Source organism: Podarcis liolepis (assembly GCF_965112155.1).
Source record: "Podarcis liolepis genome assembly, chromosome: 4".
NCBI classification, from domain to species: Eukaryota; Metazoa; Chordata; class Lepidosauria; order Squamata; family Lacertidae; genus Podarcis; species Podarcis liolepis.
The window spans coordinates 83,553,145-83,577,323 of record NC_139558.1 but is presented as its reverse complement, the minus strand read 5'-3'; the positions used below and the strand labels follow the sequence as shown (position 1 = coordinate 83,577,323).

Here is a 24,179-nt window from a genome sequence, read left to right as displayed (position 1 = left end):
CTTCTAGATGAAACTGCCAGCCTCTATTATTTGGCGTTTTCTCTGAAATAAATAGCATGAGATGAATTAGCTAATTGCTATTTTTTCACATGAAATATATATATATATATATATATATTGAATTGCTTTTCAAATGCACAGTGCTTTGTCACAATAAATAGCCTTCACGCTTTATGACATAGTAGCTTGTGTTAATGGACTTCTGTGCTGTTGGTGCATCTCCCACTTTGCAACTGTCTGTGAGTGGCAGACATGTTTCGTATCTTCACAGGAGGTTCAACATAAGTTTCTACAACCCCCAGAATTCTTCTTTAAAAACCAGCTGCTGGGAAACTCAAAGTGTTCAAATTGTGATTTCCTGGTTCTTTATAGGCTTAGCATGTAGTTTATTACTTTTGGGGATCCCATTTGGACAGCTAAGCTTAATATCTGCATGGTAGCAGAGTTGTGAATCGCCCAGAACCAAAAAGCCAGTTCTCCATCTAACGACCAAAATATGTGTTGTTAACTGTTTAGTTCTGCCTTTGAATCAGAGGTGGGTTTTTGGTTTTTTGTCAGTGTGAGGGGCCTGACAATTGGGGGTAGTGGGCACGGACACACCCTGGTTGTTACGCACACACCCTGGTTGTCACGGTCTAGTTCACGGACGATCAAAGTCTCGGCAGGGGACGTCAGGACCAGGGGCAAGATGGCGGGGAGGGAGCAGGAACAGGGGTCCAGAAGCCAGGAAGCCAAGAGTCTGAGGGTCTGAGGGGTCGGGAAGCAAGGAGTCACAAAGTCAAGGGTCCAAGAAGCAAGGAGTCACAAAGTCAGGGGTCAGAGGATCAAGAAGCAAGGAGTCATGAAGTCAGGGGTCCAAGGATCAAGAAGCAAGGAGTCAAGAAACCGAGGTTCAAGGATCAGGAAGCAAGAAGCCGAAGGCAGGAAGCGTGTTGCTGTGGCAAAGAGCTGAAGGGAAATGCTGACCTTATATCCCTTCCCAGCTCTTGCCACCAGGTGCTGTGAGTTACCAAACGGCCTCACATGTGCGGCCACACCTTGCCTCTTCAGAACAAACTTAGGAAGGCCCCAGTCCTGCAAAGTCCTATTGGTCACAGGGCCTGGCTCCTGTATGCACACCTGACACTGGTGGTCCAAGGTGGCTGTTCCCCCCACCCCACAGGAGGGAAGGCCATTGAATCAGGACCACAATAAGGGGCAAAGGGTTAACACCACTGCCCTCTAGCCACCATACTAGAGTCCAAGGCAGGGCTGAAATTGCAGGACTATGGCTCTGAGTAATCAACTTGCTCCTAGAGAGGCTGTAACCAGACTGAGCCTTTTGGGCTGATTAGGTGCTGATTCTCTCCAGGCTGCTAGAGCATAGGGGAAAACCAGAACCACAACAGCAATAGATACCAGGGGTGGGGTACCCTCTCCTCCCCACACCCTGAATCTCCCAGTGTGGTGTAGTGGTTAAGAGCGGTAGTCTCGTAATCTGGGGAACCGGGTTCGCGTCTCTGCTCCTCCACATGCAGCTGCTGGGTGACCTTGTGCTAGTCACACTTCTTTGACATCTGTCAGCCCCACTCACCTCACAGAGTGTTTGTTGTGGGGGAGGAAGGGAAAGGAGAATGTTAGCCGCTTTGAGACTCCTTCGGGTAGTGATAAAGCGGGATATCAAATCCAAGCTCTTCTTCTTCTTCTTCTTCTTCTTCTCCCCCCAATAACTGGATCTCTTTGAACTGCTCCAAGACTACCTGAAGACTGAAGGAGTGATGCTTTGCAGAGAGTGTTAGAATTGACTAAGGAATTTGAATGTTCTGATCCAAGTATTGGATCTCTGAGTGACCAGGACCATTCTTAGACCATTCTGCCACAGGGGATGCAAACTGGATTTTGCTGTCTCAAATTATGTGGTGACCAGTAGACAGACTAACTCCATATGAAAAACAAGAGAGAAATAATGATTCACTGATGAATGTAAGCACCAGTAAATAATTATGCCTTTTTACTTTATGAAACTCTGTTTTTGCCTCACTTGGTACAAGTCATCTGCTCATAATCTGATATACAATTACACTTTGCAGCGGTAAATATCACACACATCATTCCTTGATAGTGGGAGTTTAATTTTCCCATCTCTTTAACTAAAATTGAAAGCTCACAAGGAACTAAAGTGCACTGCAAGGAAAGAACTAGGTATCACTCAGGAGTGAACTTTGCAATTCTCCGCTCTTCAGAGCCATTTGGCAAAATACGGTCTGAGTCATCTACAACTAGAATTGCTTTTTTTCCACGGTGGGGGAGGCGGGGGACAAATTTACAAGCTGTGAATTAACTTTTCTAACTGAATGTTATGGACGCTGTCCTCACCTCAGGCCGCAGTGTGATTACTGGGCCTGATTTTTTAATAAAAAAAACCAATAGTGAAAATTATAAAAATAGCATCTATAAGGATGAGCCAACTTATTAGATTCCCCTTGGAGGGAAAATAAGTTTTCTATCTCCAATCCAGAAATTTGCACCTTCATTTCCTTGAGTTGCCTCAGGTTTTGTTGGCATGGATCAATTGCTACATGACTTTTGTTATGTTAATTACCGCTAATCATGTGTGTGGTAATGTAAAGCTGCCTTGCAGTCACCCATGCCTTGCTGTCTTCTTATTTATTTATTGCATTTATATCACACCTTTTCATCCAAGGAGCTCAAGGTGGTATACATGCCCACCCCCATTTAATCTTCACAACAACCCTGTGAAGTAGGTTAACCTGAGAGGCAGTGACTGGCCCAAGGTCACCCAATGGGGCCAAGTTGGTCTTTGAGCCCTGGTCTCCCTTGTCCTAATCATTGTACCATACTGGCTCTCTTACTGGTAACAACTCTCTAGGGTCTCAGACAAAAGTCTTTCCTCTCACCTAAGGACCTTTTAACTGTTCCTCGAATTACAGTCCCTCCCGGTTGATATGCACCTAGTACCACAACCATGTCTTCCACCATGCTTTTCTGCCTAAAGCTCTTGCTAGAACCACATCTCCCATAGTCCTCTGCACCACGGCACACTCTTAACCAGTTTTCTCCCAACATGCCTTTTGACTGCTCCTGCTACCACCTATTTGTTGGAAAGGAAAGAGCGTGACGAGCGAGTGTATTTGAAGGGGTTGATATTTGGGGGTTTGGGGATGTGGGAGGGGAGCTGCAAATCCTTCTCTGGCTCAGATTGAAATCCAAACCAGAAGAGGACTTTGGGGGCTCATAAAACTTACCTCTTGTTTTGAGGCAGGCTTTATGAGTCTTCAGTGTTCATATCTGAGTCTGGCTTGGCAGAATTTTGCAGCATCTCCAGCTAAGTGCTCATTCCTTTTTGCAATTAGAAAAGAGAGAGAAAATGAACACTCAGGGCAGTTTCAGGTCTCAAAACTCCTAAAGGTCACCCTTTTGAACATATTGGTAAAGTTTCTAAATCCTTCAGTTACAGCACAAAACCCATGAGGATGTCTGGCCCAGTCATTCTGTCCAATTGATTTTAGTTAGCTTTCTAAAGTGCATGTTTTCTCCAGCTCACGTTTCAATTTGTTGTTCACCTCATGGCCCTCTTGACACCATATAAACTCCGCACAAACACTGTCATCATTAAATGTAATCTCTTTCTCCATTATTCAAGGCCCTATTTATCTTGCAGCCCCAGAGAGACCAGCCAGGATGAATTAATGCTAACAGCTCTAAATCTGCAGATAATCTCTAGGGTTATTTTACCATACACAGTTCCTAGAAAGGTCCTTGTCAACCACTTGCTGCTCAGCTCCAGGTCTGGAAATCATCACAATTCAGAGCACGTTCTTCGAAACATTAATCTTTGCTTGTTTTTAATAAACCTAGTCACAAAATTGGTTTTGATTCTTATGCATTGCTAGAAATTTCAGCAAATGAACCAGGAAAAACTGACTTTGTGCAAAGGTATTTGATTCCATAACTCCCTCATAGCAGTTCCCCTGTGAGGAAAAGGTGGGGGGAGTTTTTAGTTTAGAGGAAAGGCAAGTAAGATGTGACATGATAGAAATTTATAAAATTATTGCATTGTGTGAAGAAAGTGGATCGAGAAAAGCCCCCCCCCCCAACACTAGAACCAATGAAGCTGAAAGTTGGAAGATTGAGGATAGGTAACAGAAATTACTTTTCAACGCAGCACATAGTTAAACCATGAAACTTGCACTAATTTGGTTAGTTACTCTGTGCAGGCTCCAAGGCCTCATCAGGAATAAAGTTTTTTATATCATTAACTCAGTTTGAAGTGAGTACCTACATGAATGGCAGAACACAAAACAGGGCCAGAGTCAAAATTAGACAGGTAGCAGCACGCTACAAGGTCAACTCTTTCCAGTCTCTTCTTTTGCATCTTCCTTCCACTCAATCTCTTTTCCTTCCTTCCTTCCTTCCTTCCTTCCTTCCTTCCTTCCTTCCTTCCTTCCTTCCTTCCTATATAAAATGAAGTGCTGGCACTCATATCTTGATAAAAGTGGTGTGGGTGCCAACACAAAATGGGTGCCAAAAGCAGCAAAAAAGAGGTATTTTGGCACCAGAGGCGAACCACAAAACGACGCCCCCGCACCATAGGAAAAGGGGTGAGGAAAGATTTGCTTTGGGAACAATGGGGGGGGGGTGTTGGCCAAATCAACCTTACTGAATGGCTGAAGTGTGAATCAAAGGCAGTGGGTGGGGAGGGGCCCACAGAACCACGCTGGGCAGGTGCAGAGCCCAGGAGACCACAGAGGTCAGCCCTCCCCATTTCCTCCTAGGGGTGGAAGCAGGGCTATCTTAAGCATATGTGGTGCCGGGGTGCAAAGATCCGCCTGGCGCCCCTAGATTGTCAACTTTTTTAGGGAGAGAACCCCCAAAGTTGTTGACCTTTTTTTAAGGAAATAGTTGTTTACCTTTAGAATGGTTGGGGGATGCAGGGACTCACAGCGCCCCATGCACAGGGGTGTATGAAGGTGGGTGCAGATTCCATGTTGGGGGGCCCAAAACGTCAGGTGGCACAGTCCCTGCGCTGTCTGCCAGCTGTCGGCGCACGGCGGATCTCGTCCGGAGATGTTTCCTCCATTTAGCTTGCATTCCCCGTCGTTCTGCGCTGGCACCCCACGTTGGGCAGTGCTGAGAGCATGCGCCGACAGCGGAAAAGTCAGCAAAGGAACCCACAGCTCAGTGCATGCAACAGGATGCGTCGCACAGCACCCACAACGTTACATGGTGCTCCAGGTGCTGTGCTGAAACAGTTAGCCGCCATGCAGCTGGAGCAAGAGCTGACGGCTGAGCGGAGCAAAACCCATTGGAGCGCCGCAGGCTCTTCTGCTGCGGGCGGCTCGGCATGAGTCTGGGGGCAAGCGCTGGAGTCCAGGGAAGAGTCCTACAGGCTCGGCTCGGCTCGGCTGTCGGCGGCTCTTCCCCAGACTCCAACGCTTGGCCCCGGACTCTGGGCCTGGCGCCCCTGAGAGCCCAGTGCCCGGGTGCCGTGCACCCCTAGCGCCAACAGTTAAGACGGCCCTGGGTGGGAGGAGACCCTGTTCGCCAAAAGGCTACTGTAGAGGCTGCTTTTGGGGGGGGGTGCTCAGGAGGCATCATATCCAGCCTTCAGGGAGCATGCCGCAGCCATTGCTGCTGCTGCAGCAGCAGGCAACACATTCCTTGGAGGCTGGATCTACTGCCTCTGCGGATCCTGCCGCCCAAGGCAGTTGCTGTTGCTTTACCTTGCCTCATGGGTGGGCCGGCCCTGGATGATACTCCGTACCAGTGAGTACTGTCACAAAAAAAGCCCTTGCATAAATCTATGTATTTATTAGAGAACAATTCTTTTCATGTCAAAGAGGACACACACGCCACCACTGTCTTAAGCAGGTATCAGAGCATAACCCCCAATTTGAAAGGCCTTCCTTTTATTAGGTACTTCTACAACCTACTAAGTACTGTGAAGGATCAAAATTCTATGCTCACGCCACATCTCCCTTTCTTTATAACCCAAACAGATGTCTAACGTTACAGCTCCCATTAAGTGCAAGTTTTCAAAACGACACTTAACTGCATCGCTGTCTCCATTAACCATTTGGGTGGAAAATGTCAGAAGAGCCACTCTGGCACATTTTTTCTAGCACTTAAAAAAAAAAAAGCAAAAAGCATTATCCCCTTTTTGTGTTATTCTTGGACCTCTTTGCTAATAAAACTCCTTCCCAATCTTGGTGGAGTCCTTGAGAAGGCAGAGATGGTCTGTTTCTAATTGTTTTCTTATTGTTGGCTTTCAACATCACATCTTTTCTGCTGATGTCTGCCTCAAAATCCCTTCCGAGGGAATATAGTGTTTCTTCCATGAGATGGTGATCAGACTTCATGGCAGGATGTTTATCTGAAGGGGGAAAATGTTTTGATCTGTAGCTGTCATCTTAGGTTGGATCTTGCGTGCGTTAATTTGGATACAGTTTGGTTTGATGGGTTATTTTACACGGTTTTTATCTTGTGTTATTATAATAAGGAGACATTTTACTAATGGCCATTGTTTTTCCACCTTTTCAATTAGATTCAAGTGTTAAGTGTTATGTGTTCAGCAATGCATATTACTTGAACAATTCACATTTTAACATGGTGTAAGGAATTCCTAATTCACTGTTGTGACATTTGCTGTTTTCCGTTCATGCGATATGTCCCAATGGCATTGCATGTGTGGTTTTTGCATATGAAGAAAATTGTCAGGATATTTTCTAATGAAAAAGGGCAATCCCTGCATAGCTGGTACAGCCATGGTCTAGGAGTGCTTCTGGTTCCATCTCTACCACAGGAAGACCATGTGATCTCAATGTCTATGAGTGTCTTTTACCAACTTTGACTGGTAATACAACTACAGTACTGCCATTCTGGACCAGGATCACATGACCACTGTCATCCATGCACTGGTTACTTCCAGGTTGGACTACTGCAATTTAGCTGCCTAGCAGTTCGAAAGCATGTCAAAGTGCAAGTAGATAAATAGGTATCGCTCGGGTGGGAAGGTAAACGGCGTTTCCGTGCACTGCTCTGGTTCGCCAGAAGTGGCTTCGTCATGCTGGCCACATGACTGGAAGCTGTACGCCAGCTCCCTCGGCCAATAAAGTAAGATGAGCGCTGCAACCCCAGAGTTGTCCGCAACTGGACCTAATGGTCAGCGGTCCCTTTACCTTTATTGGTACCGGTAATTACTTTGTGTGGTCAGAGTATATTGAAGTACTTACATTTTTTATTGAATGATTCCAGGCTATATGCTGCAAATATGTCATTCAGATCTGATATTTTTGGTGTTCATGCCTGGCATGTTGACTTCTACACAATCCTGTTTTCTCAGCATGGATATTAATTGCTGTTCTGCCACTTGTTATCCATTTCAGTGGGCTGAGTTTGGCCACATGTATCCTGCCTGAGAGATTTTGTTACAATGGTACCTCGGGTTAAGAACTTAATTCATTCTGGAGGTCCGTTCTTAACCTGAAACTGTTCTTAACCTGAGGTACCACTTTAGCTGATGGGGCCTCCCACTGCTGCCGAGCCACCGCCGCACAATTTCTGTTCTCATCCTGAAGCAAAGTTCTTAACCCGAGGTACTATTTCTGGGTTAGCAGAGTCTGTAACCTGAAGCGTCTGTAACCTGAAGCGTCTGTAACCCGAGGTACCACTGTACTGTTGTTGTTCCTCCCCAAGTCACTCCTCTCCTGCCCTTTTCTGTTTTAGGCATGGGCTCATCATTATTATACAGCTGCTGGTGAAATCTGAAGATGCACCTCTTTACTATGGCTTTTGACACTTGGGGTGTATATTTTTAGGACCCACCTTATTTTGTGATTGCAATATGTTTTTAAAAGTTTTTAATATTGTGTTTTAATGCTATAATCTGCCCCCGGTACCTTAGAATGAACGACGGGTAATTAATAAAAATAATGTCCTATACAGCTTAGGGCCAGGATGCCTATATATTGTCTCACCCATTATAAACCCAACTGAGCAATGCACTCTGCATTGCTGGAGATAACCATCTCATCAGGAGCTCCTTTCTGTATGATATACTAATATTAATAATTATTAATAATAATTTTATTATTTATACCCCGCCCATCTGGCTGGGTTTCCCCAGCCACTCTGGGCGGCCCCCAACAGAACACTAAAAGCAGAATAAAACTTCAGACATTAAAAACAGGGCTGTCTTCAGATTTCTTCTAAAAGTCAGATAGTTGTTTATTTCCTTGACAACTGATGGGAGGGTGTTCCACAGGGCGGGTGCCACTATCAAGAAGGAGCTCTGCGTGATTCCCTGTAGCTTTGCTTCTCACAGTGAGGGAACCGCCAGAAGGCCCTCGGAGCTGGACCTCAGTGTCCGGGCTGAATGATGGGGGTGGAGATGCTCCTTCAGGTATACTGGGCCAATGCCGTTTAGGGCTTTAAAGGTCAGCACCTACCCAGCGGCGGAGCATATGCCAGCGCTGCCCAGGGTGGGCTGGCTCCCAAGGGGTGCGGGGTACGGAGGGTGCCCTCCCAGGCATGGGATAGCTGCTTGGGTGCATGGAGCGGCGTGCCCTTCAGCCGGGATGGAGCAAGCTGCCCACGGGGGCAGAGCGAGCCATCAATGGTGGACATTTGGCACACTGACCACCTGCAACTGCCAAATGTCACCCCCCCAGCAAAGATACCTGAGGCAGTCCACCCCCACCACACACCCCTTCCTCTACCCCTGTACCTACCCTTCATAACTTTGTTCCATTACATTTCAGGAAAGCGCCTTCTCTATTGTCATTTCAGCTTCCTTTTTCAGCCAACCTTTTAAGTGGATAGGTTGTTTTTTAAACCACCCTTTGTATCTGTACAGTGGTACCTCGGGTTATATATGCTTCAGGTTACATATGCTTCAGGTTACAGCCTCCGCTAACCCAGAAATATTACCTCATGTTAAGAACTTTGTTTCAGGATGAGAACAGAAATCGTGCTCCGGCAGCGCAGCAGCAGCAGGAGGCCACATTAGCTAAAGTGGTGCTTCAGGTTAAGAACAATTTCAGGTTAAGAACGGACCTCCGGAACGAATTAAGTACTTAACCTGAGGTACCACTGTATTTGATTTGACATAGTTTGTATTATGGATTTTTAGAATTGTCTTTATTAAATTGTTTCATATATGTCTGATCTTCTATTGTAAAATCACTTGGAGATGTCTTATAATAAGTGATTCATAAACGGAAAGAATGCTACCAAGAAGAAAATAGGGGCGCCGGGGGATGAGACAGAAATGTAGTTTTTCACCTTCCCTTTAGCCATGAATCAGGCTTGCCAGAATGGATCACTTCTATTGGTAGCTCTGCCTTTGGTAATGTCCAATATGCAATTCCTTAGAAGGAAGTTTTAAAAAATGAACATCCAGAGCCAATGTCATCAGCCGAGTTCTGCAATGTGCATAGCTTGAGAGATTTTTTTCTTCAGACATCTGTAAACAATACATTAATACTCTAAGGCACAAGAGTGGAACTATATTTATCCTAAATATTCAGGAAAACAAAATGAGAGGTTCAAAATCAGATCTATGAATAAACTGTATGAAGCGCAAAGCACTCTAACCACTTCCTATCATCTTCCTATCTTCCTATCATCTGCCCACTAGGATCTATATGTCTTAATTGTGCAATCTGCCCCTTTCACCACTACAGAGGAGAGAACATTTCTTGATTTAAACCTGATGTATAAAGAATATATAGAATGCTGTATACACACAGTGATACACACACTGTTTCCCCCCACCAAAGAATGATGATCCTCAATGGTGGACTCCATTGGTGCTTTATCCTTCCACAGAGAACATGGCATCCTATAGATGTTGACAACTGAATGCTTGAGTCCCAGTCCTTGTTATCCCCATATCTGATCACCAACTATTGCACCTTGCACAACATACACACACAGTCCTGCCTATGAATAAGCTGATGTCACTGGTGTGGTCTGTCATGATATCTCAGTGAGGGGAGGGATGAAAGGAATTTTTGGAATGTGTTGTCTAACCTCGGAACAAAACTCCGTAAAGGGATTTCATTGTTTTTCCTTCCGAAAATATGCCTGCTAACTTTAAACAGGGAGGAGGAGGAGAAACCAGCTACAAGCCTTCATAAGAAGGACCCAATATTAATTATGATTTTACTCCTTGGCTCTTAGACATTGTGATGAGATCACTAGCCAGAGAATAATCAGTTTTCCAGATGTGCAACCAATAGTTCTGGCTTTCTAAGATATATCTTATTTAAATAGCTATGCCCATTGGAGGTTTCAGCAAGTAATAAAATACGTGTTTGGAGATGCGTGTTTATTTTAATAATAGACGAGCAATACTTGTTACTTCATTTTGGAAATAATTGTTGTGGTTAATCCACAGCCGTGCTTCTACATTTAGAGGAGCCTACCAAAAAAAACGAAGGGAAGGTGGTCTAATAAGGAATATGCTCTGAACAAATGAATTCCACAACATGTATTGAATCTGGATAAAGCATCTGATTAGATCATGATTTATTTCATGGGTTGAAAGAGAAAGCATTCCAAGTATTTTTAGTGTTTTGTGGGTCCAAGATCCCACAAGTACTTAATATGGCCTTCTTATTTGCTAGAACAGGAATGGCTTGGGAGGGGGGAGGGGGGAATCAGTGATATATCACTACAGTAAGTGAGGGAATGCTGAATGGTATAAACAAAACATTATCAGGCGTATTTGACCAATGGGCCTGTCTAATAAATTATTATTTGGCAAATGTCTTATAAACATAGGTTTTAATGTCTTCAGGTCACATCTTTATGGCTGCATTTTTAGCCATATCAGTTGTCAACGAAGAGTGTTTGGCTCTGTTTTTTGTTTTAAATATTAAAGGCCATCTGGAAGTGACTGTATATGTGTGTGTATGTATGTGTACACACACACACATTCACAACCTGCAGCGGTAATTTTTCCTGCTTGGCTCCTACCCCCATCAGGTAGGAACATCATAAACTTGCATTTATTAATTTTTGAGTGGAATATTTCCGTCAGTGCAATGCAAATGGGTTGCTGTCTCATCCTGAATACTGTTGCATGCCACCCCAATCTCCAAGAGGTTCAAGATTCCAGGGGTTCCAGGCGCTTACTTAGGGTTTGGTTTCCTCAGAATGAGGCACAAGCAGAGACTGTGCTGTCCTTATGATATATGGTTTATTTACACATACCGTATTTTTCGCCCCATAAGACGCACTTTTTCCTCTCCAAAAATGAAGAGGAAATCGGGGGTGCGTCTTATGGGGCGAATGCCTGCAAGCCTCGCGCCCTCGGCAGGAGGTCCCACCGGGTGCGCGAGGCTTGGGGCGGCAGCCTGTCGCCCGAAGCACGGGGAGCCCTCGGGAGGGCTCCCCCTGCTTCGGGCGAGTGTCTGCAAGCCTGGCGCACCCGGCAGGAGGTCCCACCGGGTGCGCCAGGCTTGGGGCGGCAGCGGACTTCTAGCTTCCAGGTGCGCGCAAGCAGTCCGCTGCCGCCCCAAGCCTGGCGCACCCGGCAGGAGGTCCCACCGGGTGCGCGAGGCTTGGGGCGGCAGCGGACTGCTTGCGCGCACCTAGAAGCTAGCAGTCCGCTGCCGCCCCAAGCCTGGCGCACCCGGCAGGAGGTCCCACCGGGCGCGCCAGGCTTGGGGCGGCAGCGGACTGCTAGCTTCTTGGTGCGCGCAAGCAGTCCGCTGCCGCCCCAAGCCTGGCGCACCCGGCAGGGGGTGCGCGAGGCTTGGGGCGGCAGCGGACTGCTTGCGCGCACCTAGAAGCTAGCAGTCCGCTGCCGCCCCAAGCCTGGCGCACCCGCAGGAGGTCCCACCGGGTGCGCGAGGCTTGGGGCGGCAGCGGACTGCTTGCGCGCACCTAGAAGCTAGCAGTCCGCTGCCGCCCCAAGCCTGGCGCACCCGCAGGAGGTCCCACCGGGTGCGCCAGGCTTGGGGCGGCAGCGGACTGCTAGCTTCTAGGTGCGCGCAAGCAGTCCGCTGCCGCCCCAAGCCTGGCGCACCCGGTGGGACCTCCTGCCGGGTGCGCCAGGCTTGGGGCGGCAGCGGACTGCTTGCGCGCACCAAGAAGCTAGCAGTCCGCTGCCGCCCCAAGCCTGGCGCACCCGGCAGGAGGTCCCACCGGGTGCGCCAGGCTTGGGGCGGCAGCGGACTGCTAGCTTCTAGGTGCGCGCTAGCAGTCCGCTGCCGCCCCAAGCCTGGCGCACCCGGCAGGAGGTCCCACCGGGCGCGCCAGGCTTGGGGCGGCAGCGGACTGCTTGCGCGCACCTAGAAGCTAGCAGTCCGCTGCTGCCCCAAGCCTGGCGCACCCGGCAGGAGGTCCCACCGGGTGCGCGAGGCTTGGGGCGGCAGCGGACTGCTAGCTTCTAGGTGCGCGCAAGCAGTCCGCTGCCGCCCCAAGCCTGGCGCACCCGGCAGGGGGTGCGCGAGGCTTGGGGCGGCAGCGGACTGCTTGCGCGCACCAAGAAGCTAGCAGTCCGCTGCCGCCCCAAGCCTGGCGCACCCGGCAGGAGGTCCCACCGGGCGCGCCAGGCTTGGGGCGGCAGCGGACTGCTAGCTTCTAGGTGCGCGCAAGCAGTCCGCTGCCGCCCCAAGCCTGGCGCACCCGGTGGGACCTCCTGCCAGGTGCGCCAGGCTTGGGGCGGCAGCGGACTGCTTGCGCGCACCTAGAAGCTAGCAGTCCGCTGCTGCCCCAAGCCTGGCGCACCCGGTGGGACCTCCTGCCGGGTGCGCCAGGCTTGGGGCGGCAGCGGACTGCTTGCGCGCACCTAGAAGCTTGGGGTGCACTGAGCTCAGCACGCCCCAAGCTCCTGGTATAGCGCAGCGATCCGCTAGCCCTGGGAGAGCCCCGCGGCTCTCCCAGGGCTAGCGGACTGCTTGCCGGCACGCAGAAGCTTGGGGCGCGCTGACCTCAGCTTGCCCCAAGCTTCTGGATTAGCGCAGGAGTCCGCTAGCCCTGGGAGAGGCGCCCGGCTCTCCCACGCTAGCGGAGACCTTGCCTGCACGCAGAAGCTTGGGGCGCGCTGAGCTCCGCACGCCCCAAGCTCCTGGTGTAGCGCAGCGCACCTGGGGGGGAAATAAATTTTTTTCCCTTTATTTCCCCCCAAAAAATCTAGGTGCGTCTTATGGGCCGGTGCGTCTTATGGGGCGAAAAATACGGTATATAGAATCTGAGCCTACGATGGAGCGGCGCACAGCATTAACACCCCAAGTAGGTCTTGCTTCTCCCATAGCCACTGCCTTGGATTAAAGTAGAAATCAAGCATGGCGCCCGCTCGCTCTGGCTTCCACCTGCTTCTAGGCCAGCTTTCTCTTTCTGGCTTCTGCCTTCAGCCTGCTTTTAGCCCAGCTCACAAAGACACACACAACTCTGGCTTTTGTGTGGTGTAGTGGTTAAGAGCGGTAGACTCGTAATCTGGGGAACCAGGTTCACGTCTCCGCTCCTCCACATGCAGCTGCTGGGTGACCTTGGGCCAGTCACACTTCTCTGAAGTCTCTCAGCCCCACTCACCTCACAGAGTGTTTGTTGTGGGGGAGGAAGGGAAAGGAGAATGTTAGCCACTTTGAGACTCCTTCGGGTAGTGATAAAGCGGGATATCAAATCCAAACTCTTCTTCTTCTTGTCCTTCAAACTGCAATACAAGCCATGAACCATACTTAGGCCATTACCAAGAAGTTGTCCTGGCAATTCCAACAATTGAATTCTTGATGGATCTAGGAATTTGGAGATACTTGGGCATACAGCCTAGCCCCAGCCCAACTCTCTCTTTTTTTTATTATTATAATTTTTTATTGCTTTTTTCCAGGGTAAAAAATACATCATCAATGTCACAACAAAAGCAGTTTTACAGAATAGAAAAGAAATTATAGAAAGAAAATAGAAATTCACTTTTTCACATCAATTTTCATAATCAACCAGACTTCCCCACGTCCTCCATCCCCTGTTTTCTTTACAATAAAAATAAACAGCAAATTAATACCTTATTTCAAATGTTTTTGTGTTTTCATTTAGTTATATAGTCCACAATTTATACATTTCTAAATCTTAACTTAATTTCCAACGTTTACCAATTTCAATACTGAAGCATGTTTTTCCAGAACACTTAGCAAATTCTCAACATTCATATAACTTATAATGTTTTTGTAAATAGTCCTTAAATTTTTTCCAGTCCTCTTCCACTGCGTCTTCTCCCAGATCTCGGATTCTGCCTGTCATTTCAGCTAATTCCATGTAGTCGATCAGCTGCGAATGCCATTCTTCCAGCGTGGGTAGCTCCTGTGCCTTCCAGTATTTGGCTATAAGAATTCTTGCTGCTGTAGTTGCATATAAAAAGAAGGTTCTATCTTTTTTTAACACTCTCTGGCCCACAATGCCCAGGAGGAAGGCCTCTGGTTTCTTGTGAAAGGTGTATTTAAACACCTTTTTCAACTCGTTATAGATCATTTCCCAAAAAGCCTTCACCCTCGGGCATGTCCACCAGAGGTGAAAAAAAGTTCCTTCAGCCTCCTTACATTTCCAACTCTCCAGCCCAACTCTCAACACTACATTCACATAAGAAAAAAGGTAAATGAGTCCGAAGAGATGCCACTTCAACTGTACTCTGCTTAAGTTTTGCAATTTGTGGGTGTAGCAGATGCTTGTTGGCTGCAGATGTGAAGGTGGGCTTCCACATAGGAATCATCCTTACTGGATTGGGGTACTGACACTCAAGCAGCGACTTTTAAAATAGTCATACTAGTCAGATAAGGGAGCAAAACCTTCGGGTGTTTGTGCACAGCCAGGAAAAATGAGAAAACATCAGTCAAGATTCCCTGGCGTGGTTTCTTGATGCTGACTCGTTACCATCAGGAGGTAGCAGCTCTGAAGACGATGGGAAGACAGGAAACGTGGGGAATGACTGATATACAGTTTGTACCTTAGAAATTGAGTTCGGAAATAATGTGTCCCTGCCGTCATTCCAGAGGGGTCACAGAACTCATCTGTTTCAGATGGCCTTTGCCAGCAGTCATGCTCTGCTGCACTGTGGATTAACTTGCTCAATTACCTTACTCTTCGCTATACCTCCAACGTACCCAGTCGACAATATGGCGAGGCATCCAGTATAAAGCCAGTCACAGACTTGCACCTTTATAGGCCTTACCGTTCTGAGAAAGCTATCAGGAAATAGAGAGCCTGGACTAAGACCACAGTCAGGGAGCTGCAGGGTTAAGGGCTCCAAACACCTTTAAAGCAAAGGCAATGTTAACATGTGATTTTATTATATATATTTATTTTTAAATTGCTTTTTTTAAATGTGCCAACTTGTTTTTACTGTTTGCTTTTATTGGCTTTGGAATTAGAAATGTGGCGAACATCTGGTAAAATCCTGTGCTGTCCTTCCTTGACAGGAGATTTGCAGGTTCCATCATGAGGGAAATAAGTGACAACAAATAGACAGGTATGAAATTTAGTCAATAGTCTCTAGGCTGCAAACCTTCCCAAGCAAATGGCACAAAACCCCATACAGTGGTACCTCGGGTTACACACGCTTCAGGTTACATACACTTCAGGTTACAGACTCTGCTATCCCAGAAATATTACCTCGGGTTAAGAACTTTGCTTCAGGATAAGAACAGAAATTGTGCAGCGGTGGTGCAGCGGCAGCAGGAGGCCCCATTAGCGATGCTTCAGGTTAAGAACAGTTTCAGGTTAAGAAAAGACCTCCAGAACGAATTAAGTTCTTAACCCAAGGTACCTCTGTAATTCAAGTTACAGGAAAAGCAATGTTCAGCCAATGTACTATGGTTGTTTGTGTGTTGTGTTGGGGAGGCTTCAGTTTGCTCAGCCACACTCAGGGTGATCATGAGTATTTTGGGGGGAGTGAGATGGGACAAGCCCATGTATACTGCCTTGAGATTCTTGGAGAAAGGCTAGTATACATGTAACAAATCGTATACAGACATGAGATTTACCAGCTCTGGGGAGACAGCAGGATATGGAGTTCAATATTTATTCCTGGTTTTGCATGTTCTTGTTGTTCTCAATATGCCTTTTTCTTCCACACTTTTGCAGTGCTGAACTGAGCCCTTCCTGTCTTCTGCTTTAGGGATGCAGGAACCCTCGTTTGAAGTGCCTCTTCACAGTTGTGAAAATGGGTGTCTGTCAGCAAACATGCCCCATCTGGATGCAGGCAGGATTTAATACTTGAATATTATCTCCCATCAGCATCAGAGAGAATTATGCCCATAAATCCCTCTATAGCATTAAGACACCAAAGTGCGTTATTGAGATCTCAGCATGCCACACGACGCCTGCAATGCCAGGAAATCAAGATTAACGGGGAAGCCATTCCACTCATCTATAGCAAATCACCATAAACGAATGCCGTTTCACAGCAAAGCCAAGTATTAAATATTTACCTGGAGGCATAAACACAATTTGAATATTTGCTTTAATTAGCTTATAAATTTGATAACTCAGAATATGTCACGTTTGTGACAGCCTCAACCTAAATCAGTTTTCGTACGGTGCGGGTTTCAGCAAATTGCAAAATTATACCAAAGGTTACACCTTATCCATTCTATTTGTTAATTTGAAACATAGTTTATGCAAGATCACAAAGTCACTAAAAGCTAGACAAGCATTTAGTAGCTGCAGGCAACTGCTATATCTGCAGGCAACTGCTAGCCCTCTGCACAAGCAGTTGCTGTACCATGGAAATGCCAGCATTATGCAGTTGTAAAATAAATAATAATAATAATAATAATAATAATAATAATAATAATAATAATTTTTTTAAAAATTATACCCCGCCCATCTGGCTGGGCCTCTCTAGGCGGCTCCCAACAGAATATTAAAAACACAATAAAACATCAAACATTAAAAACTTCATTAAACAGGGCTGCCTTCAGATGTCTTCTAAACCACAGATAGTTGTTTATTTCCTTGACATCTGATAGGAGGGCGTTTCACAGGGCGGGCGCCACTGCCGAGAAGGCCCTCTGTCTGGTTCTCTGTAACCTCACTTCTTGCAATGAGGGACCCGCCAGAAGGCCTTCGGAGCCTCAGTGTCTGGGCTGAATGTTGGGGGAGGAGATGCTTCTTCGGGTAATTGCAGTTAGAGAGAGCGGCCCAGTAATTGTGTATATGGCGTACTCTCCAACACTTTGAAGCCCAAATCTAGGACGCCATCCTAACCAGACGCATCTTCCAATAGCTGCCATTTTATATTCCCAAGGACTCCCCTCCCCCTCCACTGAACAAATCCTGAGTTCTTCTGGGCTTCCGATATGTGTTTCTGAAGATTTGACCACAGTTTGGGGTTCAGCTGCTTTTAAATATTACTCTCTGTTTCTCTGTGAAAAGTTTGTTGTTGTTTAGTCGTTTAGTCGTGTCCGACTCTTCGTGAACCCATGGACCAGAGCACGCCAGGCACGCCTGTCTTCCACTGCCTCCCGCAAGAACACTGTCCAACCATCTCGTCCTCTGTCGTCCCCTTCTCCTTGTGCCCTCAATCCCAACATCAGGGTCTTTTCCAGGGAGTCTTCTCTTCTCATGAGGTGGCCAAAGTATTGGAGCCTCAGCTTCACGATCTGTCCTTCCAGTGAGCACTCAGGGCTGATTTCCTTAAGAATGGGTGCGTTTGATCTTCTTGCAGTCCATGGGACTCTCAAGAGTCTCCTCCAGCAGCATAATTCAAAAGCATCAATTCTTCGGCGATCAGCCTTCTTTATGGTCCAGCTCTCACTTCCATACATCACTACTGGGAAAACCATGGCTTTAACTATACGGACCTTTGTTGGCACTGCGAAAAGTACTATTTCACTAAACATTAACCTTCACATGAACGGAACTTTCATTTTAACGGGTACCGCTTTGGGCATGTTTCCAGAAAGAGACAATATACATATTCCAATGGGTACGTTATTCACACAGCAGTGTGTCAAAAGTAATTGCTCTCTCAGCTGCAGTGCACTTATTCACTCAAATCATGCGCAAGCAGGAATTTCAGAAAAATCCATTGTTCCAAGGAAAATTACTCTCTCGATGCCTCAGTTCACTTTAATGTCAAAAAAATAAATAAATGCTAAGAGATGCCATAAAGGCACCTTTCAGTAAAGGTGAGTGACAAACTGATCCTTTGGGATTGGGCAGCAAATAAGCTACTCAAGATGGAGGCCAGCTGACTACTGCACCAGCATAATGTCTAAACCAATGGTATCAGACCCAGGGAAATCACTGCAAACAGTAGTGTCTGCCAACATTACCTAGTCAGGTATTGTGGCATGATGCTACATTTGCTATGTGATGCACAGCACTGGGTCAGCAACATAGGACTTTTTAGCCACCAATGAGGAATCTTTGTTGTTTAGTCGTTTAGTCGTGTCCAACCCATGGACCAGAGGATGCCAGGCACTCCTGTCTTCCACTGCCTCCTGCAGTTTGGTCAAACTCTAGGTGGTAGCTTCGAAAACACTGTCCAACCATCTTGTCCCCTTCTCCAGCTCTCACTTCCATACATCACTACTGGGAGAAAACCATAGCTTTAACTATACGGACCTATGAGGAATCTACTTTGGTGCAAATCCGCATGCCTACAACTTGGTAGTAAGGTGACTGATGACTCCCGATGCATCAGTAGATGCTAGTTGATTGATGCACAGTATATCAAGACAACCTTACCATGCTGTATTATATAGAGGATGCCCCATAACTATCTATTTTGGCTCACACTGCTCTGTGCACCTTTCACAGCTATGTATTGGGGTCTTTTTAGGCTCAGGGCAAACTACACATTACATTACAGTCCCAACAATTCGTTCTCTCTTGCAGAGCACCTACTGGGACACTTCAAACCACAGAAGCAGCAGGGAGAGGATATTTAACCCTTTACCTGCTAGCTCATTTTCCACTGAAAAGTTTCTCATCAGTGGTGGGGAACCTGTAGACCTCCAGATGTTGCCAGACTACCTTACATCTCTCATCAGGCCTAGACAGCACTAATGATGGTCAGGGATGGTGGGAGCAGGGATGGTCCCAGGGATGGTGGGAGATGTTGTTATGCAGTCATAACAACATCTGGATTTTTTTCTGGAGCTTTTCCAACTCTACAGTTCCTTTGTCTCATTTCTTGTCTCTTTGCAGCATGTCATAAGAAGTTGATTCATAGGACCCTCTTGTCTATTCATGGAGGGCCATGAGGCTGGGTGGTTGTCATAGAGGTGGCATGCTCACCATCTCTGTCCTCAAGTGAGGGACTTGGAACGCCTGAGTAGGAACCATCACCTAAAGACGTACACACATCAAAGGCCTACATGGATTAGATTAGACCAGTTTATCACGGCTTGAAATACTTTTTCTCTCTCTGAAAGTTCTCATTTCTATCTTCCTTTCTCCCATCTTCTCACTTATGAGTCCGTGTTTGTGTCAGATATTTGGGATCTGCCACCACTGGAATAATTTGTCCCTTTCAAGGGCTGTTCTTCCATGATGGCTAAAGTTCAAACGCTGAGCCTGGCTCCCGTGCTATAGTGGCACCTGGTGGTGACACAAGCAAGCCTTACACAGTCTTAGAACACCAGCTACAGGCTTAGGAGGAAACACATGTCAAGGGAAGTTATGTATGACATTGAGATTCAGCTGTAAGATATTATGCATTCTGTTTCCCAGAGAACAGTCTTCAGATCGAAATATATCAAAGTATGTTTGTTCTGTGCCTTCCACTTTTGCCGTAAGCTGGTATGAGCTGAATAGTCTACTGGTATCAGCTGAGCAGATTCAATCTTCAAATAAGGATGTAAGTTTGATTCATTGTACTATAGACTCCTTTTACCACTGGGCAAGCAATATATATATTTTTTTTAAGAAAACAGTTCTGGTTTGGTTTTTTAATTTTTTAAAATAAAGATCCCTGCAGCCACAGAAGATTTTGATCCATATGATTTGTGAGCACCATATTCAAATCAGTTGGACATGTAATTACAATGCATGAAAATTCAGTGGCTGGAAAGTATTTTTCTTTGTGAGCTAGAGGCCATATGTGAAGCTGGATGGATGTCTACAAATGAAACTCACTCAGCACATTAGCAGTTGAAAAGGAACTTTAGTGATATAGGAATGAATCTGTTCTCCTCACTTTTGTATAAAGCCCTCAGTATCAATATGTCCAGATGGCAAACAACAATCGCCCAATAGAAAAACCAAAATCATGTGACGTTACATGGCTTCCCAAGGTACTCACTGTGGCCTTGTGATCAAATAACTCTGCATGTTTAAGATGGGAAAGGCTGAATAAATTGAGTTTGGTTTTGTATTGCCTGAGATGCTTTACAGATGAATTGTGCTGAATGACACACTGGCAGCACAGCTTAAAATCCAGCCTTCGTCAAGGAGAAATTCAAGGGTGATGTGCTCTTCTAGCGCTAAATGTTCATTTTGTATCTCAAAGCCCTAGTCACCCTCTGTTCTCTCCTTGCATTTTCAAGAGCTGCCGTATGTGCTCTCTAAGGCTGATGCTTCAGGGAACGTTGTCAAGCTTCTTTTAGTTAAGCTGACAGGTATTGGAATGACAAGAAAACTTGTAACAGAATAAAATGAACCAGGACTCCTTGCAGCAGCGTCACTCAAGCATTTTTACCTTAATTGCCAGAGTGGTGCATGCTCTAGTCATCTCCCCAGCTTGGACTACTGCAATGCGCTCTACGTGGGGCTACCTTTGAAGGTGACCCAGAAACTACAACTAATCCAGAATGCGGCAGCTAGACTGGTGACTGGGGGCGGCTGCCGAGACCACATAACACCGGTCTTGAAAGACCTACATTGGCTCCCAGTACGTTTCCGAGCACAATTCAAAGTGTTGGTGTTGACCTTTAAAGGCCTAAATGGCCTCGGCCCAGGATAGCTGAAGGAGCGTCTTCCCCCCCATTGTTCTGCCCGGACGCTGAGGTCCAGCACCGAGGGTCTTCTGGTGGTTCCTTCATTGTGAGAAGCAAAGCTACAGGGAACCAGGCAGAGGGCCTTCTCGGTAGTGGCGCCCGTCCTGTGGAACGCCCTCCCATCAGATGTCAAAGAGATCTACCTGACATTCAGAAGACATCTTAAGGCAGCCCTGTTCAGGGAAGTTTTTAATGTGTGACATCTTAGTGTATTTTTGGTCTTTCTGGAAGCCGCCCAGAGTGGCTGGGGAAACACAGCCAGATGGGCGGGGTACAAATAAATTATTATTATTATTATTATTATTATTATTATTATTATTATTACTATTATTACTATTCTATCTTCTGCCACACCCAGTAAACCCAGCACCATAGATGCACATGTACATATCCTTCCTCAGGATGCACATACAGCAGAGATGGTGAACATATTGCCCTCCAGGTGTTGTTGGACCACAGTTCCCATCATCCCTGACCACTGGCTATCCCTGATCACTGGTTGGGGCTGATGGGAGTGGAGTCTAACAATATTTGGAAGACCACAGGTTCCTCGCCCTTGGCATAAAGCTATTGGACTACAACTCCCATCATCCCTAGCTTGCAGGATCAGTGGTCAGGGAAGATGGGAATTGTAGTCCAAAAATAGCTGGAGACCCAAGTTTGGGAAACCCTGGCATAGAGCATACTCCTGCTGCATTCATGCATGTATAAGAACCGTCTTAAGGAAGCAGAAGGTCTTTCTCCTTAGTCAACCCCACCTGCCTGTCTCACTTACAACCAGACCAATTGATTAAAATTAAAGATTCAGTCTTTCTTTTTATTCTTCACACTTGACTGCTATGCATCTGTGTCGTGGTGTAGATGTCTTTCCAGCGTCAACTTCCAGGAAATAGCCAATGAGAATGCCCTGTAGTTGCACATAGAGTACAAGGACTCAATTTTCCCTTACCCAAAGAATCAGAGGTGACTCTAAAGCCACAGGGGTAGTATGGCCAGGCTCTGCCGCCATTCCTCCTGAGCCACCAACTCTGTGCTTCTGCCACAGCCTTCTAGACTGAGCCCTGTTTTTTTCAAGGGCAATGAGCTGGGTTTAAATTTTCCCATTTTTAATATAACAAACAGATGCATTGCACAGCTTAGCAGGAATGCAATCTGTACACATCTCTCTTTCTCAACATCCATTTACATGCTTTCATGTCCTTGCCAGCTGTACATCAGGAACCACATGCACACATAATGCCAGTTGTCTGGAATATTGGTGGCATCAATCATAGTTTATAAGTTTTGACTCAGGTTGGATTCCATTCTAATACCTTGACATGTGTTTCAATGAGGTCCCACAGCCATTAGCTGACTTTTAGAAGTTGGTCTGCTTAACTCCACAAATGCCCTCTCTTCCAAAGCCCAAATATTTCTCTCAACCAACCTACCTGTGCATTATTATGGTATGGGAGACTGTTCGTGTGGTTCCAACCATCAGGGGAAGTACAGTGGTGCCTCACAAGACGAAATTAATCCGTTCTGCGAGTCTCTTCGTCTAGCGGTTTTTTCGTCTTGCGAAGCAACCCTATTAGCGGATTAGCGCTATTAGCGGTTTAGCGGCTATTAAAGGCTTAGCGGCTATTAAAGGATTAGCGGATTAGCGGCTAAAAGGCTATTAGCGGATTAGCGGCTTAGAAAAAGGGGGGGAGCGGGAAAAAATCGGAACACTTGCAAGACGTTTTTGTCTTGCAAAGCAAGCCCATAGGGGAAATCATCTTGCGAAGCAGCTCAAAAACGGAAAACCCTTTCGTCTAGCGGGTTTTCCGTCTTGCGAGGCATTCGTCTTGCGGGGCACCACTGTACATGGTGGCACAAGAATGGTGGCACCTCTGGAATGAGCTCCCCATGGAAATGCTTCTGCCACTGACCAACCTTGTGTTTCGGCACTAGTTGAAAACATCTCTTTTTATCCAGAAAGTATTAACACTGTGCATAGGCGCCGACTCCATGGGGCTTGAGGGGGCCCGAGCCCCCTCAAAAATTCGTTTGGGGGGCAGAGCCCCGCCAATAATCTCCGGCGCCCCTCCAGCAGAGCGCCATCGCCGCCCCTCCCCCAGCCCAAAATGCACAGGGTCGGGCTGCATGCCTCCTGCCCTCCCTCCCGAGCAAAAGCTCCACCCAATTTCCGCTCCGGAGCTGATTAATAGGCGCAGCACGCTCTCCCCTATTCGCTCACGAGGAGGCGGCGCCACTTTATTTGCATATTCATGAGCTTATTTATTATTCATGAGCTTTCCCGGGCCCCCCCAATATTTTTTATAAGTCCGCGTCCCTGACACTGTGTATTGCAGGCATAGGCAAACTCGGGCCTCCAGATGTTTGGGGACTACAGTTCCCATCATCCCTGACCACTGGTCCTGTTAGCTAGTGATCATGGGAGTTGTAGGCCAAAAACATCTGGAGGGCCGAGTTTGCCTATGCCTGGTGTATTGTATATTTTCATGCAGGCTGTTGTATTAATGTTGAATATAATACAGTGGTACCTCGGGTTACATACGCTTCAGGTTACATACTTTTCAGGTTACAGACTCCGCTAACCCAGAAATAGTACCTCGAGTTAAGAACTTTGCTTCAGAATGAGAACAGAAATCGTGCTACGGCGGTGCGGCAGCAGAAGGAGACCCCATTAGATAAAGTAGTGCTTCAGGTTAAGAACAGTTTCAGGTTAAGTACGGACCTCCGGAATGAATTAATTACATAACCTGAGGTACCACTGTACTATGAATCGTTTTAATTGACTCTTTTTCAAGTTTACATCATTTTCTGGTCGATGTTCAGTATTCTATCGTAAACTGCCCTGGTATCTGTATGATGAAGAGTGGAAATAAATTAAAACATCTCAATGCATCATAGAACCATAGGAGCCAACTCCTAGGGGCCGAGGGGACTTTGGCCCCTCCAATAAAAGATTTGAGGGGGCTGCCCTCCAAGTTGATGGATACTGCCATTCAAATGCTGTTCGTGCACTGCGCCATGTGATTGATTATGTGGGGCGGGGCTTACTGGGCCCCCCACAATATTTTGTTCAAGTTGGCACCCCAGCATAGAACTAACAAGATTCATGTTCAGATTCTCAGTTCAAATTTATTTTTCTTCCCTGTTCATCTTAATTCCCAAATGAACTATGGGTATATTATTTGGCTTTCAGGTAATGAAACAAGGTCCTTGTGTTCATGTCAGTTTGCATTGCAT

The 24,179-nt window shown here is 46.6% G+C and overlaps 1 long non-coding RNA gene across 6 annotated transcripts in view; it reads left to right on the top strand.

Moving 5' to 3' along the window:
* LOC310705408 overlaps window positions 1-23,837 on the top strand; it is a 35,879-nt gene extending 12,042 nt beyond the window's left edge. For 4 of the 6 annotated variants that reach the window (XR_014525244.1, XR_014525245.1, XR_014525246.1 and 1 more), the window contains exon 5: window positions 3,662-3,866. This is a non-coding gene — a long non-coding RNA (uncharacterized lncRNA). Of the gene's footprint in view, window positions 1-3,643; window positions 3,867-15,419; window positions 15,470-23,737 lie in introns of those variants that run through there. The other 2 variants (XR_014525242.1, XR_014525243.1) reach the window with 2 other exon arrangements.
* The last annotated feature ends 342 nt before the right edge of the window (window positions 23,838-24,179 follow it).